This window comes from Microchirus variegatus (assembly GCF_963457635.1).
Source record: "Microchirus variegatus genome assembly, chromosome: 3".
In the NCBI taxonomy this organism is placed as follows: Eukaryota; Metazoa; Chordata; class Actinopteri; order Pleuronectiformes; family Soleidae; genus Microchirus; species Microchirus variegatus.
The window spans coordinates 29,550,240-29,569,747 of NC_139804.1; positions in this window are offsets into that span (position 1 = coordinate 29,550,240).

Sequence of the window (19,508 nt, forward strand, 5' to 3'; positions counted from 1 at the left end):
ATACCGATATCACAAACTCGAGTGTCTACCGACGCAGATATTAGTCGGCTGCAGACATTTTAGACCATTTATGAACTATGAAGCTGTTAACATGTTTGTGTAATAAATAATCCAAACATGACTCAGCTAAAATGCGTTTGCTGATTTTTATTTACATTTTTTACAGTCTGTACATTGTGAAGCGTGCGACACGCTCGCGATAACCGGCTTTCCGGTTAGCTTGTAGCAGGGGTCCAGCACATGAAGCAAATGTCGGAAGCCAGCCTTTTCTACTGTGTATATCGTGACCATGTCTATTGCGATGTGAAACACGACTGAATCCGTAATATTTTTCCACCTCCTTTCAGTCTTGTCATATGGTACACCACTTGAACTTCCACACAATTCCAAAATTCAACGCCTACATGTTTGTTTACAATCTGTGGGAAGAGTGCGCGATGGGAGGACAGAGGCGGAAGTCACTACAGCAACACAGCGCTGCCTAGATACATGAACGGGGGTTGTACCGTAAATACCCTAGTTAAAGTGAAAAATCGTGCTCACGATTAATCAAACAGGCCCGGCTAGTCGAGCCATGCTGTGCCGAGCTGAGTCAGGTGGAACTGTGTAGTGGAAAAGTGCCATAATTCTATCTAGACACATACCTCAGTCTGACTGTGCACCTTCATTGGAATACATTGGCTTTCTATTTGTATCCATCTCCTATTTGTACATTAAATTATTACCTTTCTCTCACCCTGCTTTGCGCTAACATTGGATTGTTCTGCTTCATATTATTTTTTGTATTACTGCCCCAAGTGCACTTAAATTGCCTCCTGGACACAAAGAAAGTTTTTTGAATTTATTTAAATTATGGACTAAATGTATTGACTGATTTTTATCCCACAGCGTTCATTGCTGCTTCACACTCCACAGACTTGAAAGTGAACTAGAAACAACCCTGCAACCCATAAATACAGTAAGATAAACAGAGCCGACAAGCTTTTGGAAGAGGTGGCCGCTGTTATATAAAGCCAACGGCCTATTTAAGACATGGCGGCTGGTGCACACGCTGCGTCATCGCTTTGGCCTAAATTAGACATGCGACTACAGCAACAACGAAGGCAACGTACAACTCACTACTACAGAAAATACAGAAAGTAGTCGGACAGAACAGCAACTGCTGTGTGCGCCTATGAGCTGATGGAAAGTGGGCGGAGTCTGATGAGTGCTGTTTTGCCGATTGACAAAAGCCCTGGAGCAACAGATGGAGGACATGACATAAGAGGGAGGGGGGTATTGAAAAAAGTAAATGATGTGCACAGGCAAGGCTCTCAGGGCTTTGGGGAGAAAGCGGTGTTTCATAAAGGAGGTAAAGGAGGATTCAAGGAGAGAGCAAAGCACATGAGAGAGAACAGATAAGGAGGTGGGAGGTGAGTGAGGAAAGTTGGGTGGCGAGTGAAGAGGAGAAGAAGAAGTGCAGTTGGGGGGAGATAACGTATCATAAATCCTCTGTTTGTGGGCCAGATACAGGCCATAAAAAGTGAACAGAGTGAAAAGCTGTAAAATATCTGGAGCAGCACTGACGTCAGAGGAGCACATTAGGAGGTTTGTGAGGATTAGGCCAAACAAAAGACACCTGCTTCCCATAGTTGCTGCAGTGAAAAGCTGCATGACCATTTACTGGAAGTCTCTCCCTCTCTCTCACACACACTCTTTGAAAGGTTAAAATGGTAAACCTAGAGGACTTTGTCCTGCTATGGAACAGTGGGAGCTCCCTCCCATAGCATAGATAAGACCAGTCTCAGTTTGATCATTGGTCCATATCATAAAAGCAACTGAGGAATGTTTGTCCGTGTTCATTTTTGTTCATTTAAGCCCACGAACACACACACACACACACTGAGCACACCATTTCAACTTGTGTGACCTAACATGTGTGACCTGACTTGTGAACTAACTTAGACCATAAATAATAATTCTGTGCATTGCTGTGTGCGCATGTGCTGTCCAGAATAACCACAGTGACCCAGAAAACCCCATTCTCTACTCACACTGTCACAAAAGCTGATGGTGATGTAAAAGTCCTGCTCTGCTGATCCTGGTTTGAACAAAAATATCAAATTTAGCCATAGCTTACTCTGGACAGCTTTACACAAGCTGCGATAGACATCAGTCGACATCAGAGGATAGTGTTGGGCTGGACACAGATGACTCGCCCATGATGGGTCAATGAGGAGTGAATCTCCATGGAAATATCTCTTTCAAGCTTTATCAGCTGAAAGCTTTAAAACCCTATCCCTATATGCCAAATATCAGATTTAAGGCTGTAAACGGCACAAACTGAGCACATTACTTCATATTTTTTTTCAGTTAATGCTTTTATTTTGTTGATTTTTTTTGTCCACATCTGTCATTCGTAACAGAATTAAATCATAGCACCAAGTTCTCTTTCTGTGGACATTCTTGTCTTCACCTCAGTCCAAAGTGGAAATGGAAAAGTAGGAAATAGGCTGCCATTTTTATGTTTACCAAATAACTAGTGTGGAACTGACTAATTAATTGCTCTGATTTATATTAAGTCTGTTGCAAAGACTTCCATACAAAGATGCACACTGCAAAGGGTATGTGCAAAGGGTACACTCAACAGTTACACATTTGAACAGTTAAAACACAAGCAGAAAACAAATAAAAATAATCCAGATTAAATTAAAAAGTACATTAGTGCATTAGTTTAGTTGACTGGACCATGTACAGAACCGGATCTATACCAGAGTTAGCTGAGTAGCTAATTTGCATCTTTGGTCAAAAGTGCATGTTGTTGAGTCGGCCTCAAGAAATCTCAGTTTGGATTTGAAAGTGTTCAATTAAATGAACTCCATTAGTTTCCAGTCTTTCTGCAGCACATTCCTTGCAAAAGGTGCAGAATGGACAAAAGCCCCTTTACCCCACTTCATTACGGGCATATGGAATAGAAAGCAACCAATGATCTTGTTTAAGGATCAGCACTTCTCTGTGAAATTAGTTACAAATTTGCATTGTGACCTCCTGTTACAGGACACACACAATGTTTGCATTGACTGAAACACAAGCACATATTGATGGTGGCTCACACAAACAGGGACAGATATGCAGTGGTGTCATTTAAAGGTGAGTCAATGTACTCAGGACAGGACAGTTCACCATTGTTGTGGCTGAGAACACCCACTCTCAGCTTTCCTGGTTTGTCTTTGTCACAGTGCATCACGCAGCTCAAATTCCTCGACGTGTCACACGTGCCCATGAGGAGACACGTGCGGCGATATAATCCAATTGTGAAAATATGAAACACAGATTTAGCTACTTGTATCTAATCCAAGGATTCAGAGGGCGGTAAAGCCGCAAACTACAGAACCCGATCAATCCCTCATCCTCCTCTGATATAGCGTGGGAATCGCCAACAACTGGTTATCTCTGTGTCAGGCATCTGCCCTGTATGATATCGTATGTCACACCATGTATGTAACACACATGACATGTGCACATATATGAAAAAAGAAACACACACACAGCATGTTCCCCCAGCTGCTGTGGGTCGCTTGTTTTTGTCACTGCGACTCATGTCTTCTGTCGCTTGGGAGAAAACTGGAGCTCATCTCAGGTTACCCGCAAACATCTGCCACATTAGATGCACACATCCTTCTCCCTCGCTGTGGGTTGACCCCCTGCGATGGACTTGCAAACCGTCCAGCTGGGACCGGCTCCGGTGACCCGCGACCCTCGATGTAAAGCGGTAGAAGTATTAAAAACACTGGTATTAAAATAGAATAAAAAATAGAAACAGTAGTATCAAAGCAGGCAAAAATAGCTAAGAGATTTATGGGAAAAGCTGCAGATTGTGACATTTTTAACCCTGATTTAAATGAGCTGACAGTTGGTTCTGACCCTAGGAACACTGACTAAAAAGTGGATGAGGCTTTGTCCTCTATCATGTCGAAACACACGAAAAACCATTGCCACATAAGTTTTGGAGTAAGCAAAGACAAGTAAGCATTACAATTCCATACTAGTTTTACAGTATTTGTTCCTTTGAGCATGGAGCCTCAAAATCATTTGTTCAAAGGGGGATTTTTTTTAGACATGAACATCTAAATAGACTCTGGTAAACCTGAGAGAAACAAATATCTGAAACTCAATATCTCTCTGTTGTTCACGAAAATCCCCCTTGTTTCCTCCAAGAAAATTCCCTAAAACAACCCCAAGACAAAACGCTCGGCTCACAGTGACTCAGGTATACGTTTGTACACAAACATCATTACCCGCATGTCAAAATGTGATGTTTGAGTGTGAAAAACCCCTCGACACATCTTTACATGATCATCTGTGTCTTTGCCAGAAGTTAGTTAATCCTCTCTGTGATGTGATTCTGGTCTAATTAAAGGGCAGCGAGGAATGGCACAGAAGAAAATGATGTTTTGTCTTTGCAGACTTTTCCTTTGTACGTTTACCGCAGAGGTAATTTAAACATTGGAGTTTATTTAGGAATGCGACTGACAAGTGTCTGAAAGATTTCCTCTCTTCCTTATCTTTCCATCAATTAATCAACAGCTCATGTGTGTTACTGACACACACACACACACACACACACACACACACACACACACACACACACACACACACACACACACACACACACACATTCCTGTGCTGATATGAATAGCAGCCATTGATGTGACTCCCTCTGAGCCTTGCTCCCAGTACGTTTACATGACATTAGTGTGCATGGGTTTTCTCCAGGTCCTCCAGTTTTCTCCCACCGTCCAAAAACATGCAGATTTGGAGATTCTGTAAATCAGACACTCTAAATTGACCGTAGGTGTGAGAGTGGATCCCACCTATCGCCCTATGTTAGCTGGGATTGGCACAGCGCTAGAAAAGGGATGAATGGATGCACGTAGTGTGTTAGATTTTCAAAATACATGTAAACAGGCATGGATTGGCCATCGGGCGTACCGGGAAATGCCCGATGGGCCGATACACATCTTTGGGCTGGCCTGGGGCTGTCATACTTTAATCAAAAAAGTACATTATAAATAGCGCTGAGCTGGTTAATGGCATTAACAGCGTTAATGTTAATGCATGACGCGTTTCCATGATGACTGACCGGAAAAAGACTGTGTGACGTCATGTTTACGTGACTCCCGATTGTTAAAATAAGTCTTTCGTGGCACCGGAGTCCAGGCTCCGTTTGCCAGTTAGCTCCATTAGCTGCGTTAGCTCCTTTAGTGCCGTTAGCACACACAGTCGATGTAAACGTTTTAGTCCAACTGGAATTGCACTAAAATTAAATTTTCTCAGTCAGACCCACACACATTGGGAGTTGAATTACTTGTGCATCCACAGTCACCTACAGTTGGACTAGAGTCAGACTCAAACTAGCCTGGGGGGGGAGGGAGGGGGGGCTCTGCACATGCACCACAGTTCCCACCCGCAGCTCATACCCTGAAATAATAGAAGAAGGTAGTACACAGAAGTATAAGACAACAATCGGAAAACCGCCTAAATACTAACAAGCTGAAAGGATGTGTATCATTCTCCAGCATGCTGGAAGAATACACTAAAGTCAATAAGTTGAATCCCTACTCGTGCTTGTGTATATAGAGTTTAACTACAGCGGAAGCTCATATTAACTGTGCATTGAAAGTGTGAGTGTCGTGCTGAGCAGGTAAGTGGTGGTTGGTAAATAAGTCTACCCCCTGAGCGCTGTTGTGCTCCACCTCCTCACCCAACCTGACACACACTGTCACTATCCCCCCCCAAATCCCCCAAATTTTCCCATGTCTCTCTTCTTCCTGGGCCCCTGCACTACCTGCCGGCACATTCCTGTTGCGGCCCTGTCAAATGTCTGTGTTCACACCCTTTGTTGCCCTGTTTCCACTGTCACTATTTCTTCATTACCTTGTTTTCCTGCCCCCCTTACCTTCTGTTTGTGTTTCCTCTCACACACACACACACGCACGCATGCACACACACACACACACACACACACACACACAACGAGTCAGTAGCTTATCGGACAGTTAACAATCCTCTCTTTCAGAGAACCCAGTGCTGCTTTCATCTGCATTTCCTGATTTGTGGCTATAATAAATCTGTCAATCATATCCAATCCCATTTTTCCAAGGTTTGTTTATTTTTCTTTTGTGGAAAAAGATGGAAAAACTTATTGTTAGCTTTGATTTTTTCAGGAATGTGTTGGCTAAGATTAAACATCATTCTCTCATCCTCTATCTGCCTATTTTACACCTGATACACTAGCTTGAATCGTTCCTTTCTAAACTAGTTTTTTTAAGAAATATAGGTTGAGATATTTGCATTTGCATGCTCTACTGTCATGAAGGACACTAAAACATATTTTTCTGTTTGACTTATTGAATATTTATTTAGTCTCATTGAGATAAACGATGACAATACAGTGGTGCAATAAGAATAAAACGGATCAGATACAGCTTTAAAAATAACCTTAACTTTAAAGTTTTGCATTTTGCAGTTCATTCCATTTAAACAGTGCAACAATGTCCACGATTAAGCAGTTTCTGAATTGTTTACTGTAGACATTAGATATAAATGAAAGTAGACCTGTGAAGTATTTTGGAATCTTCACGTTGGGGGGGTAAACATTTAGGACAGTAACATGAGAAAACACTGATGTCAAGTGAAGGATAAGATGAAAATGCAGCATAGTAACTGATAAGAAAATAAATATGGTGCAAAATAATTAACTGACTGCAGTCACCATTCAGTAACACCAGTGATGATGTGTTGGGGGTAATCTGAAAGCTTTATTGGGGCATATTGTGACCCTGTGAATGTCCTGGGAGCATTATTCAAGTGTGGGTGATAAAGAGGAGGTTTACAACCCAACAACAGAATCAGTCTATCTTCACTCCATCACTCCTCCTCACCCCCACGTTGCCCTGTAGCAACTGACATCACTTAGCGAGATTCTTCACCTCTCTCTAGTAGAGATTCACAAATCACAACTTGAGCACATGCGTCCTTAGGTGTGGTCGCAGAGGCACACGCTTCAGAACGAGTATTTTCCCAGATGTCAGTGTTTGGTGTCCTCTGGTCGTTTACTAAAGTGCTTAGTGACCCCCAGCACCCATTCACAAGTTTTAAAGTCCCTTTCGCCTCTTCTTTACTGTCCCCCCCCCCCATCCTGCGTTCAACTCGAACACAAGTCTCTGATCTTCACTCCCTTCTCTAACCTGCTCTAATGCTGTCCCCTGACACACAACCTTCCCATCCCCAGGGGGGCCCCATAAGAGCCTAACTGGGTGGTCGTCACCCCCCCGCCCACCCTCCAAACACACACATACACACACACCTCTTGCTGCAGGGTCAGATGTCAGAGGTGAACCCCAACAGTGTGTGGGAAACGTGCTGTGCCGTGTGCTGTGCCGGGTAAGACAGAAAAGAGAGGAAAGAGTTCAGGCTGCTCCATTTCCTCCCTGGTTCCTACTGGAGCTGCTTAATGGGGCTCCTGGGGTCAGTGGGGAAGAGAAACGCAGGCGTGGTCCTGGTGTCTGTTACAATTTTGATTTATTGGACCAATTTCTTCTCCAAACGTAAGCATGTTTGGGTTGAGAGGAAGGCAAAGCAGACTGGCTTAGGCTGAGGGGATCAACTGAGACGCCATACAGGATGATGGGGGAAGATTGTGTGTATACTTGTCTCTGTTCATGTGCTCATGTGTATGAATGTTCTCTAATGTGTGTGGCAGCTATGATCCCTTGCTGAGTTTGTGATAACTTGAAGCATTTATTAGGGACCGTCTAGCCGGGGCTGTGTTAAAAGGAGCTTATAGTGATTTATTTGAACGGCCAGTCGAAGCTGGTTATTTTACTGGCAAATTGCTGTGTATTTTAGAAATTATGGCCCTGATTCTGTCCAGTGGAGGATAACAAGCCTTAGCTGGCTGGCATGTGTGGTAATAGCAGCTTCAGATGATGTGAGACCACCTTTTAAATATTTTAAGATGGGAGTATCAGTGGAAATACAGGATAAGATAAGATGTTCTTTTATTAGTCCCACAAAACTAACTGAAACAAGCGCCAACACTCAAATGCATGTAGGGTGAGTGTATAAATGCCTTTTTATACATAGTATTACAACAACAATGCAGTATAGTTATATCACAAATGTGATACAATCTTTAGTTAAATTTTAATCAGTTCTAAAAACTCCATTAAGTGTCTCCATTAAGCAGATGATCCCATGATTGCACTTAACTTTGTGGCTTTTATTTCAAAGTGCTGCATATATTGATTTACTGTACATATTAGTGAAGTCATAGTCGCTATATGTTACATAATAACCTGTTATAGTAATTCAGTGCTGTGTCGTTTCCTCAACCATGTTGAAACTTGTAGGATCACAAGCAGCTGCTCTCAGCACAAACCTGTGTATATATACTTATACTGCTGCTGCTACTACTACTACTACTAAGCGTCTTCTGCTTTTATATAAGCCAAAAAGACTGATATAGGATATCGTCTTAGGTGAACCTCTACATTTAAGTTACAATATAATAATACTAAGAAGAAGACTAAAATACACACTGACCTTAGACTGATGATCAACCACCATCACACTGGATTTCTTTCCCTTCATATTACAGCTGAAAACCTGATAAGTTGATGTTGTTTATCTACAGTAGGTTCAGTGCTATATAATTGTATGGGAGGGAACTCTGCCCTGCAGCAGTTAAATTAACTTCAGAATACTGTCTCTGTACACAGGTGTGTGTGTGCGTGTGTGTGCGCGTGTGTGTGTGTGGTGTTTAAGTATAACTATAAACATTACAGCACAGCACATGCCCTCATTCAAAATCTATGTGTGCTGATAGATTTGCTTCTCCTTTCACACACTCTCACAAAAGCAGTGTTTATGGCAGTCAAGCGTGACTCCTCCCCCTCTGGGGATCTGTTTACAGGAGAAGACCCCTCCCCTGAAACGTGTGTTTACATGCACGTTAAAAGTCCGATTTTAGTCAGACTAAGACAATAATTTGGTTTTCTTAATGTCATGTAAACACGCTAGTCCGACTAAAACCTAAGAGCTAGTCTTAGTTGGACTAGCATACCTGGATAATGTGATTCATAGTCCGATTACTCTTGCGTGTATACGCTTAGTCGGACTGGAGTAGGACTTTGCGTTCTGCGCACCATAGCACGATCAATCTGAGTGTTAGCTGTTTGTTTTTCTGTGACATAAAGGTCAGCAGGAAACTGATTCAATGTGCACTAGCTTATAGAGCGATACAGCGCCACCTACAGAGGCAGAGCCAGACATACATGGCCAATAAAGCATGTAGACTTGGACTCGGCAAGTTGTCCGATTGCCTGTCTTGGACAGACTGTGGCCTTAGCTTGATTAAAATGTGTAAAGAGTGAAAAAAATATGTAAAAACAATCTCTAAATAAATGTTAGAATATTTAAATTTCACCTATAATAATCTTCAATTTGCATTCTTATATTTTGACGTTGTGTTAAGTTTCTTCTGAGATAGACACCCCCCACAACAAATGTATACTTCCTGTAAAAACTTCTCTCCCCCTTTAAATGCCGCAATCCCTTTGGGTCTTTCTACCAATTGTCCTTTTCAGTTGACTCAAGATAAAACCGTGACAGAAGCACAATCTGTGGAAGCTCAGCGTAAACTTCCTGAGTTTCTCTCTTTGTTCTCGTCTCTGCTGAAAAAACCCCACAAAACAAACACATAAAAATAGTGAGATGTAAGGTGAAACTCCCACAGCATCACAGCCATGTGTGAACCGAGGTCACTGTTGTCATTGTTAACATCTATAGGATAATTTATATATATTTAAACTTCCACCATCACATTTTAACATTACATGTTATAGAACTGCTTCTAAATATTATCTGTGGACTTCATTTCAGAATAAGAAGTCTTATATAGGGGACATTTACGAGGGTTACGAGGACAGTATTAGGAAAAAAAAGAGTGTGTGTTCGTGTTCTTGTATGGGTATCTTTGTGAGGACCAAAAAACCTGTATACCTAAGGAAGTGAGGACATTTTGTTTGGTCCTCCCTAGGATTAGGGTTAGGGTTAGGCACTTGGTTATGATGGTTATGGTTAGGGTAAGGGGTTAGGGAATGTATTATGTCTCACTATGAGTGCTATACCAAGGTGTGTGTGTGTGTGTGTGTACAGTGCATTCCAATGAGCAATCATTACAGTATAATGCCGTCTGCAAAATAGTGCTATACTGTATGTGATTGAGTGAGTGAGTGTGCGTCTAAAAGGTAAAGGAAGTTATGTCATGGCTTTGCTGGCCCGGCAGCCACTCACGGCTCTGACTCAGGTTTAGATGGTGCTGATTCAGCATGGTTACAGGTCTCCTCTTTCCAGTCGTTCATCCACACATGAAGAAAACTGCTGTCTTCACCTGACTTTCCCCTCCCAAGACCTTCATTTTTCATCCTTGACAGTTAAATTTCACCTGAGAGCACCGCCCCGTTCTGGCTTTTTTTTTGTTGCACATCACATGAAGATGATTTGAGCTTTGAATGCTGTGTGCTTGCTATTATTATTGCTCACATCTGCGAAGATCAAAGAGTCAAGCTCGCTCTGTTCTTCCATTGCCATCACAACGTCAGGGCGATATTTAGCTCGGCACCTAATCAATACCACATTTACACCACCGGAGAGTAATTTTTTGCTTTCTTTGAAAACCGTTAAAAAAACAAGGTGCAGGAGCAGGCATCTTTTTGTGAGGTGAACTCCACATGTCGACCATGTGTTTTCAAATCGTTTACCGTAGTCACAAGTTTTTAAAAGAGGAACGCCAAAAGTTTCCCGTCCCCTCAGCTGCTGAACACTAGAACAGCTTTGCACTCCACTGACGTCTCCTGCTGAGGAATCACAGGGGAGTTTATTTGTCTCTGCCTTCGCCGGGAGGAGCAAGAGGGGAGAGGGTGTTAAAAGTGGGGTGGGGAACTGTCATAGCCTAAAGGTCTGCCTTTGTCTCAAGTAATGAACAGGTTGTTTCAGAAATTTGGCATCAGGAGGCGCAAAGCTCAAAAGTCATAGAAGTATTTAGTGGATTATAGTGTGTGTGTGTGAGAGAGAGTTGTCATAGTAACTAAGGAAAGGGATTGGCTAAATTGCTACTTTCCCAGGTATAAACTCAAAAGGACTCCTGACCCCACTACTCAATCTTAAAACTTGTCACTTGCCACAAAAGATAATCTCTCCGCTCCATTGTGTCCTGCTCAAGTCACCATTCAGGCCCCTGGAGGCGAGCCACTCAGAGCGGTGTGGTCAGCTAATTTAATCCGCAGCCTTTTAAAGGCCTTCTGTTGGGGGTGAACTTTATTAACTGAAAGTCCTTTTGAGGCATTCGAGCCTACATTAAATTATCCAAGAAAATGGTGACAGATAAGCTAAACAGCTATAAGACAAGTTGAGGTTACTCTTTCAATTAAGCCAGCGGCGACAGCTCCAATTAGATAATGTTTGCACTGGAGAGGACACAAGGCAGAAGAGGGAAAGACAGTGAAAGAGAAGAGCGCACACACAGAAAAACAGAGGCACACTCCGTCAGTGAATGAGAGACCGCTTTGTTTGTGCAGACCTGTCATTTGAGGTGAAGAGCAATGACAAGTGAGAAGAAACAAGGGCAGTGCTGCAGCTGCACTCATTTAAATGCAGAGGAACTCATCATCACCACCTCGCCACAATAAGGTGCTTTTATTCCCAGCTGCACGTTGGAGAAGTGACCTATGTCATTATGTCCGGTTTCTGAAGGCTGTTTAAATTTGTAGACGTCTGGACACAGTCAAGCAATGTCGTGCAAAAGCGTATTTATTTCAGTTTATTTCGATTTCATTTATTGATTCATAGTTGAAATAATTATTTTTCAAGTAGGACTTGTCGTGTCAAGCATGATAATGGATGAGCTGCACGGGAACAGGCCCTGAAGCCTAAGACGATAAGGAGCTTCTGGATCAGAGCTTTCTGTTTGAAGTGACTTTTTCTGTTTGGAAGAGTCGATCAAACAATCACAAAGAAACTCACAAAAAAAAACTGACAAGATGCATGAGACGGAAAATAATTACGCAAATTAACTTCACACACAAAAATATCAGTCCCTGAGGGGCCGTTGTCTCGTAACGTGTTCATAAGAATAACAATAGCGCACAAACAATCGATCATTTCAATACTTGTAGTAATGTATTGACAAAGATGAATCAGCAGGACAGACGTGCAGAATTAAAGTGAATATTCCAATACAAGATTTGTCTATTTTGGGCTAGTGTAGAAAACCTGCTGTAGAACATGTTGGTCTTAACAGGTTCTCATTTCTTGAAAACACATTTGTGATATTTCTCTTAATGTTTTTGCTCATGTATGACACATTTACTGTACATTACTGAGTATGTATATGTGCAGTATGTCTATCTATTCTAGTCGGATCAAATCAACGGTTATTGAGTGAGAAGCAAAGGAAATAAAGTTAATTGCAACATGCAGAATTTGGTTTTCAAAGCTTTCTGCAGGGATGTGGGTTCACTCCACATCCTTCAACTCTGAGAGGAGCAGCAGCCGTTGGGGGGAAGCAGAGTGGTGGTGAAGGTGAGCCACACTCATGTGCACACCTGGGCCTTTGTACGTCCCCGTTAGCCATAGATTAACCTGCCTCGCCGAGGTCAATGACCCTCTCTGCTGTTACAAATAGACAGGAGATTTTGAGAGGTGGAATTAGGACACCTTATGTAGGGCATCTGCGTCTGATGATTGTTTTGTTTTTTTTCAATCAGAGGAAACAATTAGTAAACCACATACATAACTGAGAGAGAGAGTCAGAAAATGACCCGAGCATTATCTGTAATGTGTGACTAATTATGGTGACATTATTCCGACTGTTTGGAACACAGAGGGGATGTGCACAGACATACGGGTGTGAGGTGAGTGATGTCATCCATCACAGTCCCTGACATCATCCTCTGTGGGTGACTAATGCTGTTGTCAAACGGAACTCGTGGGCTTGTAATTAAACAGTAGACAGTAGGAAACAGTGTGCACAGTGTGCTTTGAACTTAAACTTAAGGTATTTGACTTGTGTTGCACCTACACCTCTGGCATTCCCATTGTTGTAACGGTAATTTAATTCATTTATTTAGTTATTTTTACTGCTCTCTTTTCTTTAATTATTTTGTTGAGGGTCTTTGAATGTCCTTGAACGTATTATTATTAAATTAAGAGAGCCATCAGGTGGGCTTGATGTAGAAAATGGAAAGTCATGATGACAAGAGGGAAAAGATGCATCAATTTCCTCACTATGTAGTGAGTGTGTAAGCATAATTTGCTGTTATCTGTACACCTGTAGGTTAATACACACAAATGAGGGTTGTGTTCAAGGCACGTGGCATCATGTGGTGATGTGCAACAGCATTTTTATTTTGGACTTGCACTACAATTTCCACACTGGAGCACGTCAGGGTCGACAGTGTGGAAATTGTAGTAAACGACGGCAGACGATGTCCATCATCAGCGACTCAGAGGCGTGTATAAAGTACTTTATAAAGTACAAAAGTACAAGTATCTTACCAGAAAATGACTTTGGTAGGAGTTCAAGTCACCTTTTAGAATATTACTAAAAGTCTTAAAGTATCTGACATTTACTGTACTTAAGTATCAAGTAATCTTCTGATATGAAATGCACTCAAGTATTAGATGTAAAAGTGTTGGTTGGCCGCTCAGCTGACAGATGAGAGCTGAAACCCGGCGTCTGGATTGTGTACAACAGAAACATGGAGACCAGAGCCTCAGTGTCGGACTCGGTAAACAACGAGCCGCTGGTGTGTTTTAAGCCAAAATCTGCGGCAGCTGATGCTGCAAAAAGCAACTAGCAACAACAGGCATTACAACTGAACTTTTATTTAGTAGTAACGAAGATGGTTAAGGGGAATGTATCGGAGTAAAAGTACACATCTTATTTAGGAAATGTAGCGGAGTAAAAGTAAAAGCTGTCAGAAATATAAATAATGAAGTAAAGCACAGATATGTGAAAATTCTATTTAAGTACAGTGCGAAGTATTTGTACTTCGTTATGTTATACACTGCAGATGTGTCGGCCATTTATGTCAATGAATGAAAATAAAGATGGAGTGTCAAACGACGAGTGCCTTGAACACAACCCTCCTCTATGTGTATTAACCTACATGTACAGAAAATGGTGAATGATGCTTCCACACTCACTACAACTCTACTGAGAGACAAACGTCACCATTTCTGCAAATGTGAGCACACACGGCACAACATGGTAACTTTTGGAGAAAACTTCAAGGTCGTGAGTGCCTCTAGAAATGGGGCGTGTTCTTATGGACTCTTCTCGTGAAACATGGTAAACCTGACATGTCACTGCAGGGCCAGCCAAGAGGGTGTAAGAGGACACAGGGGCTCGTGTTCACACACTCACTTTTCAATTCAATTACAGACGAGTTTCCCTGACCTACATTGGCTTGTGGTCCAGAGCTCTTCAAACTGGGGTTTTGTTTTAGCCACATGCTTCATATGGATGTATAATCATTTAAGTATATGGGCCCCAGGCAAGGATTTGTAAAACATCTGTATTTACTTTACTTGACTACATAGACTGACGTTAGTGATGCAAGTTTTCTTTGCATAAAGTGTGCAAATAAAATAGTTATGGGATTAAATCTGCATGGAGGGAAGGTAAATTCTCTGACTTCCTGACAAGTGTGACAGGACGGGAAAAGAAATATAGATGAGGGTTTGTCATATGTGTTGTGCCTGAGGATGGTAAATGAGCCTGTGGTGATCCTGAGAAAGCACGAGATAACCTCTGAGATGGTAAAGAAAGTGATACGGCCAAAAGATAAGATAATATCAAAAGCAGAGCCTGATTAACTGCAATAAATTTGGCTTGTGACGTTTTTCAGGTTGTTTTTTTCTACATGGAATGATAGATATTGGGTAAAGAGACTTAGTTGGGAGCAGGTATTTCCTCCCACCAATGCAAACACACGCATACAATGTTAAGGACGGAGGCTTTTTATTTGCAGCAAACATCAGCCTTTGTGGACGTGCAGTCTGGCGTGTTCCTTAAAGGCTTGATGTTTTCTGAATGTGACTTTTTGCTTAAGTGAGTGTTGAAAAACGACCTGACAATCACATTTGCGGAACACCCGTACACGCAAAGAAATATTGCGTCGTCTTATTTGCGGAACTATGAAGCTGAGAATGTGCCGCCCTGGGCTACTCTTTCACTTTTTTTTACCCCAGGGATGTGCAAGATGATCCTCTGCAAGATCTGTATGAATTCCACTTGTTTGTGAATGACATCATGCAGAGATTCCTCAACAAGTTGCATCCAGCAGGCGTGCAGCGAGAGACGGTGATAAGACCTTCCATATGTCAATATGTGTCACAACATGAGGAGAAACGCCTGTGATTGATTAGTTTTAGTGGAGCCAAGGAGAAGACAGAAACACATCAGAGCATGTTGCTAATTGAAATTGTATGGGGTAATTTTCTTTCTCTTATGCAACAGCCTTTGTGTCGTGATTCATTTTTTTTAATGCAACCGACTTGTGCAACATGTGAAAATAACACTTTGGTTTGGTTAAAATTTGAGTGAAGAAGAATTTTTATGTGTGGTTTTGTTGCCTCACCAACAACAAATTACGCCTTAATGGCAAATGAATTAACCCAGTGGTCCTTGTTTTATTTCTCAGGCTTCACTGTGACATGAAGATAAAGAACTGTCCACAGACATAGGACAACAATATTCCAAGACTTCCCAACATTTTTTAAAAGGACTACCCTGTTTCTACAAGATAACCTAGTTCCCTGGTGTCCTAATGAACATGTCCGTGACATGCTTTGGTCAAAATACCTTAAGGATGAAGCACCACAGCAGTTCAATCACCCTGCCAAAGCAGCCTTGTTCAGAACGCTCGGTTTTGAGTGCCTGTCTCTTTAAATGCAAATGAGACACAGGAAACTATGTCCGTGTCACTGACGCTCTGGCAGCGAACAGAAGTTAGCATTTGGAAAAGCCATCATTTGTTCGACTCTAGCCGGCACATTGCCGTCGTATAGAAAATGTATCCACTGGACACGTAAATCCTCTGAGGCTGGAGGTTTGTGTAGAACTCTGTGCTGCACTGTGCAGCCAAGAATAGAACACTTTGCAGACTTCCGCTCTTCCAGATACTATTGCCCTCGCCTGCACTCTCTCGTTTTTTAGGGACAAAGCGGAGCTCCACGAGACAACAATTCCAGGAATGTCTCATTATGACGTAGCAATGAACGCGGAAGTCAACATTGCGTATTTTATCTCCTGTACTGACTGAGGCGGACCACAAAAACATGCATGTCATCTTTTTTCACATTTTGCCGACTCACAGGGCCTCCAGAGTCCCAAATATAAGTATTAACGTATACGTTGATTTTGCATATGTCTCCTTTAAGAAAGGCCTTTTTCACAGCATATATTAGACTTGTTGTGATATAAAAAGCATAATTCTTACTAATCACCATTAATGATGGACCCGCTGTACTCAAGAATCCAAGTCATTGTCACATTGCACCAGCAAAAGAAAGTGAAGCAGCTAAATCGGATTCAGACACCATTCCATTGAGCTCCGTCACATGCCGCTGTGAAAAGAAGCCTATTGTTTTATTAGTCAACGACGAGGCTTAATCGCTGCATGAAAAAGCGGTGCAATGTGTTTCTTGGTGGTAGTTTTCTTCAATCTTTACAAAAAAAAAAGAGTTGCAGCTGGAAAAAGAAATACAGGAAAGGTTTCTGACCAAAATAACAACATCCTTTTCTCCTCCAGGCTGTGGTGTGAAAAGTGGAAGGAGAGCAGCACTGGTGGTTTGGAGGTGAAGAGAGGTGAGTTAGAGGACTGACAGTCGGAGATGTATGGAGGAAGCTGCTGGAGTTTAGATAGTGATCTGCCGGTGGAGAGGTCACCAAGATAATTTCCACTAACACAGTAGGTCCTTGACCCAACTTAAACACATCTAAACTTACTCTCCCTGTGTTGAAATATGAGTTGAAAATCCCAGTAAACACATATAAAATTTACATTGCTTGATAACACCAGTGCTGTATTCAATCAGCCAATCACACGGCAGGAGCTAAGTGTATTTAGGAACTAAGACATGGTCAAGTAGAGCTACTGACGTTCAAATTGAGCATCAGAATGGAGAAGAAAGGTGATTTAAGTGACTTTAGATGTCTAGGTCTTTGGGGTTTACAGAAAATAGAAAAAGATAAAATGCCCACTTCTATACTTTAGGAAAGGGCCTTGCTTTACAGAGGCTGCCATCATCCTCTGTCATGTTCAGAAACACAAACTGCCAAATCAGCCGGAGCATTCATTTAGCATTTTGAAGCCGAAGTTCTATGCAATCAAGAAACAACATCATCATTTTTGGTATGTGAAGGCCACCATAGTCTCCTGATTTGTTATTAGTCGTGTAGCATTTGATGTCCCTAATTTTTCCACACTGGGAGTTAAACAAAATACATAAATAAATAAAACTATGTTACATGGACATAATATATATGGTTTCCACTCAATGATCTTATTTTCATAGATAAAATGTAGCATATCAGTCTGTAGTCTTTTGACTGTAGGGGAGCCGCCGCATTACAAGTCCTGATAAGTGAAAAATGAAAGCGATCTAAACTATGAATAGCTTAAAGCAACATGATATGCCAGACCTTTCTCCTCCGTATGACTTCACAAGATGCCCCATTATTCTTCTCACTCATTTCAAAGACTGCAGTTCCCCTTTGTTAACATATGGCTCCCATTCCATTTGCTTTCAGTGCGATTCAAACAGCCTCAGGGGTTTTTGATCTAATGTGTGCCAATATGTCGGGGTTTACTTGACTGTGTTCAGTGCAGAGTGCAGAACGCAGCGAGATGCAGTGGACGGCCTAGCGTGCAAACAAACAGTTGCACAATCCCTGCCGTGCAGAGCGGGTATGTACATAAATACACCTTGAAACAAACGGTACATTCTGCTCCCCACTGCAACACGTCACAGTGTGTCTGCCTGTGACCGCCTCAGGAAGATATTGACTGTTGACGTTCAGATTTGTGATTTTCTCAATGCTCTTGTGTTGCTGCAGTCACTGGGAGTAAACTTCCATTCAAGTAAATACCTTCAGCCTTTAGAAAAGTCTTGTACTTCAACCCATTAATGCAATCGCACCTCATCACAATGTTCACTGCACCATGTGTCTTAATAGTCTTTGTTTCATAGTCTATCTTTGTTTATGTACGCTATCTATATATATATATATATATATATATATATATATATATATATATATATATATACACACACACAAACATATGTGTGTATGTATATATATATATATGTGTGTATATATGTATGCATATATATGTGTATGTATATATATAAATATGTATATGTGTCTGTTTATATATATATTTATATATATATATATGTGTGTGTGTATATTATGTTCATATTTGTGTGTGTGTGTGTATATATATATATGCTTATATATGTATAATTATGTGTGTATGTATGTATGTTGTGTATATAAAACAGCAGGTTGTCACTCGTGATGTGACAAACACCTTCATATTTTCAGCGATGCCACCAACCAGCCGCACAGCTCACGTGTCTCAGGGGCCGATTGAAGTCAAATGATCCTCATTGTTTGTTGTAAACATTGTGAATGTTGTCGGGTTTATGCAGGGCTTCCCCCTCTGTGCTCGTCTCCAACACATTTTGTTTTGATCATGTGTTTGAAACTGTCTTGACTGAACATGAAAGGGTCTGATTTCTGTTTTTAGGAGCTCCCCTCCCCTCATAGCTGTTTTCTATTTGACGTGTCTTTAAAAAGTACAGCAGGCCTCTCCGCTGCTACAGTCTGCACTGTTCGTCCAAGGTCAAAATCCCCCCCCAAACAACAACAACCCACACACAGTCCCAGGCGTGCAGCTTGTTTTCTCTGCAGCCCAATGTGGCTGATCTGATGATGACACCTGCAGTGAACATTAGGCTGAAAAATAGGACATAGAAACAGACACCCATGTAACAGAAGAGCTTTTTTTTTTTTCTTTCTGTCTGCTGCACACCTTTGAGGCCACCATTCCTTGTTGTAGCCCACCTTAGGAAAACATCCGTGCCCCCACACGATGTTGAGCTTTTGTGTTTCCTTGTGTCTTTAATCTTATGAAAAGAGCTTTTAACACAACTGAAGTGGATGGGGGGGATCTGCCAAAGCAGAACAAAGGCAGGGAGGAACTCTTGGAGATAGTAGCAGAGTGGAAGACTCTGTAATTTATCACCTGTTGCCCTTGGGCGGCCCTGCACTCCACACCCTGGGCTCTGAGTGGGTTTTTGTGTGTGTGTGTGTATTGAAAGGTGATGAATGAATAAGCAAAGAGCAAGTGAAAGATATTTTATCATTCTCCTGAAACCTACAAAAAAGAGGA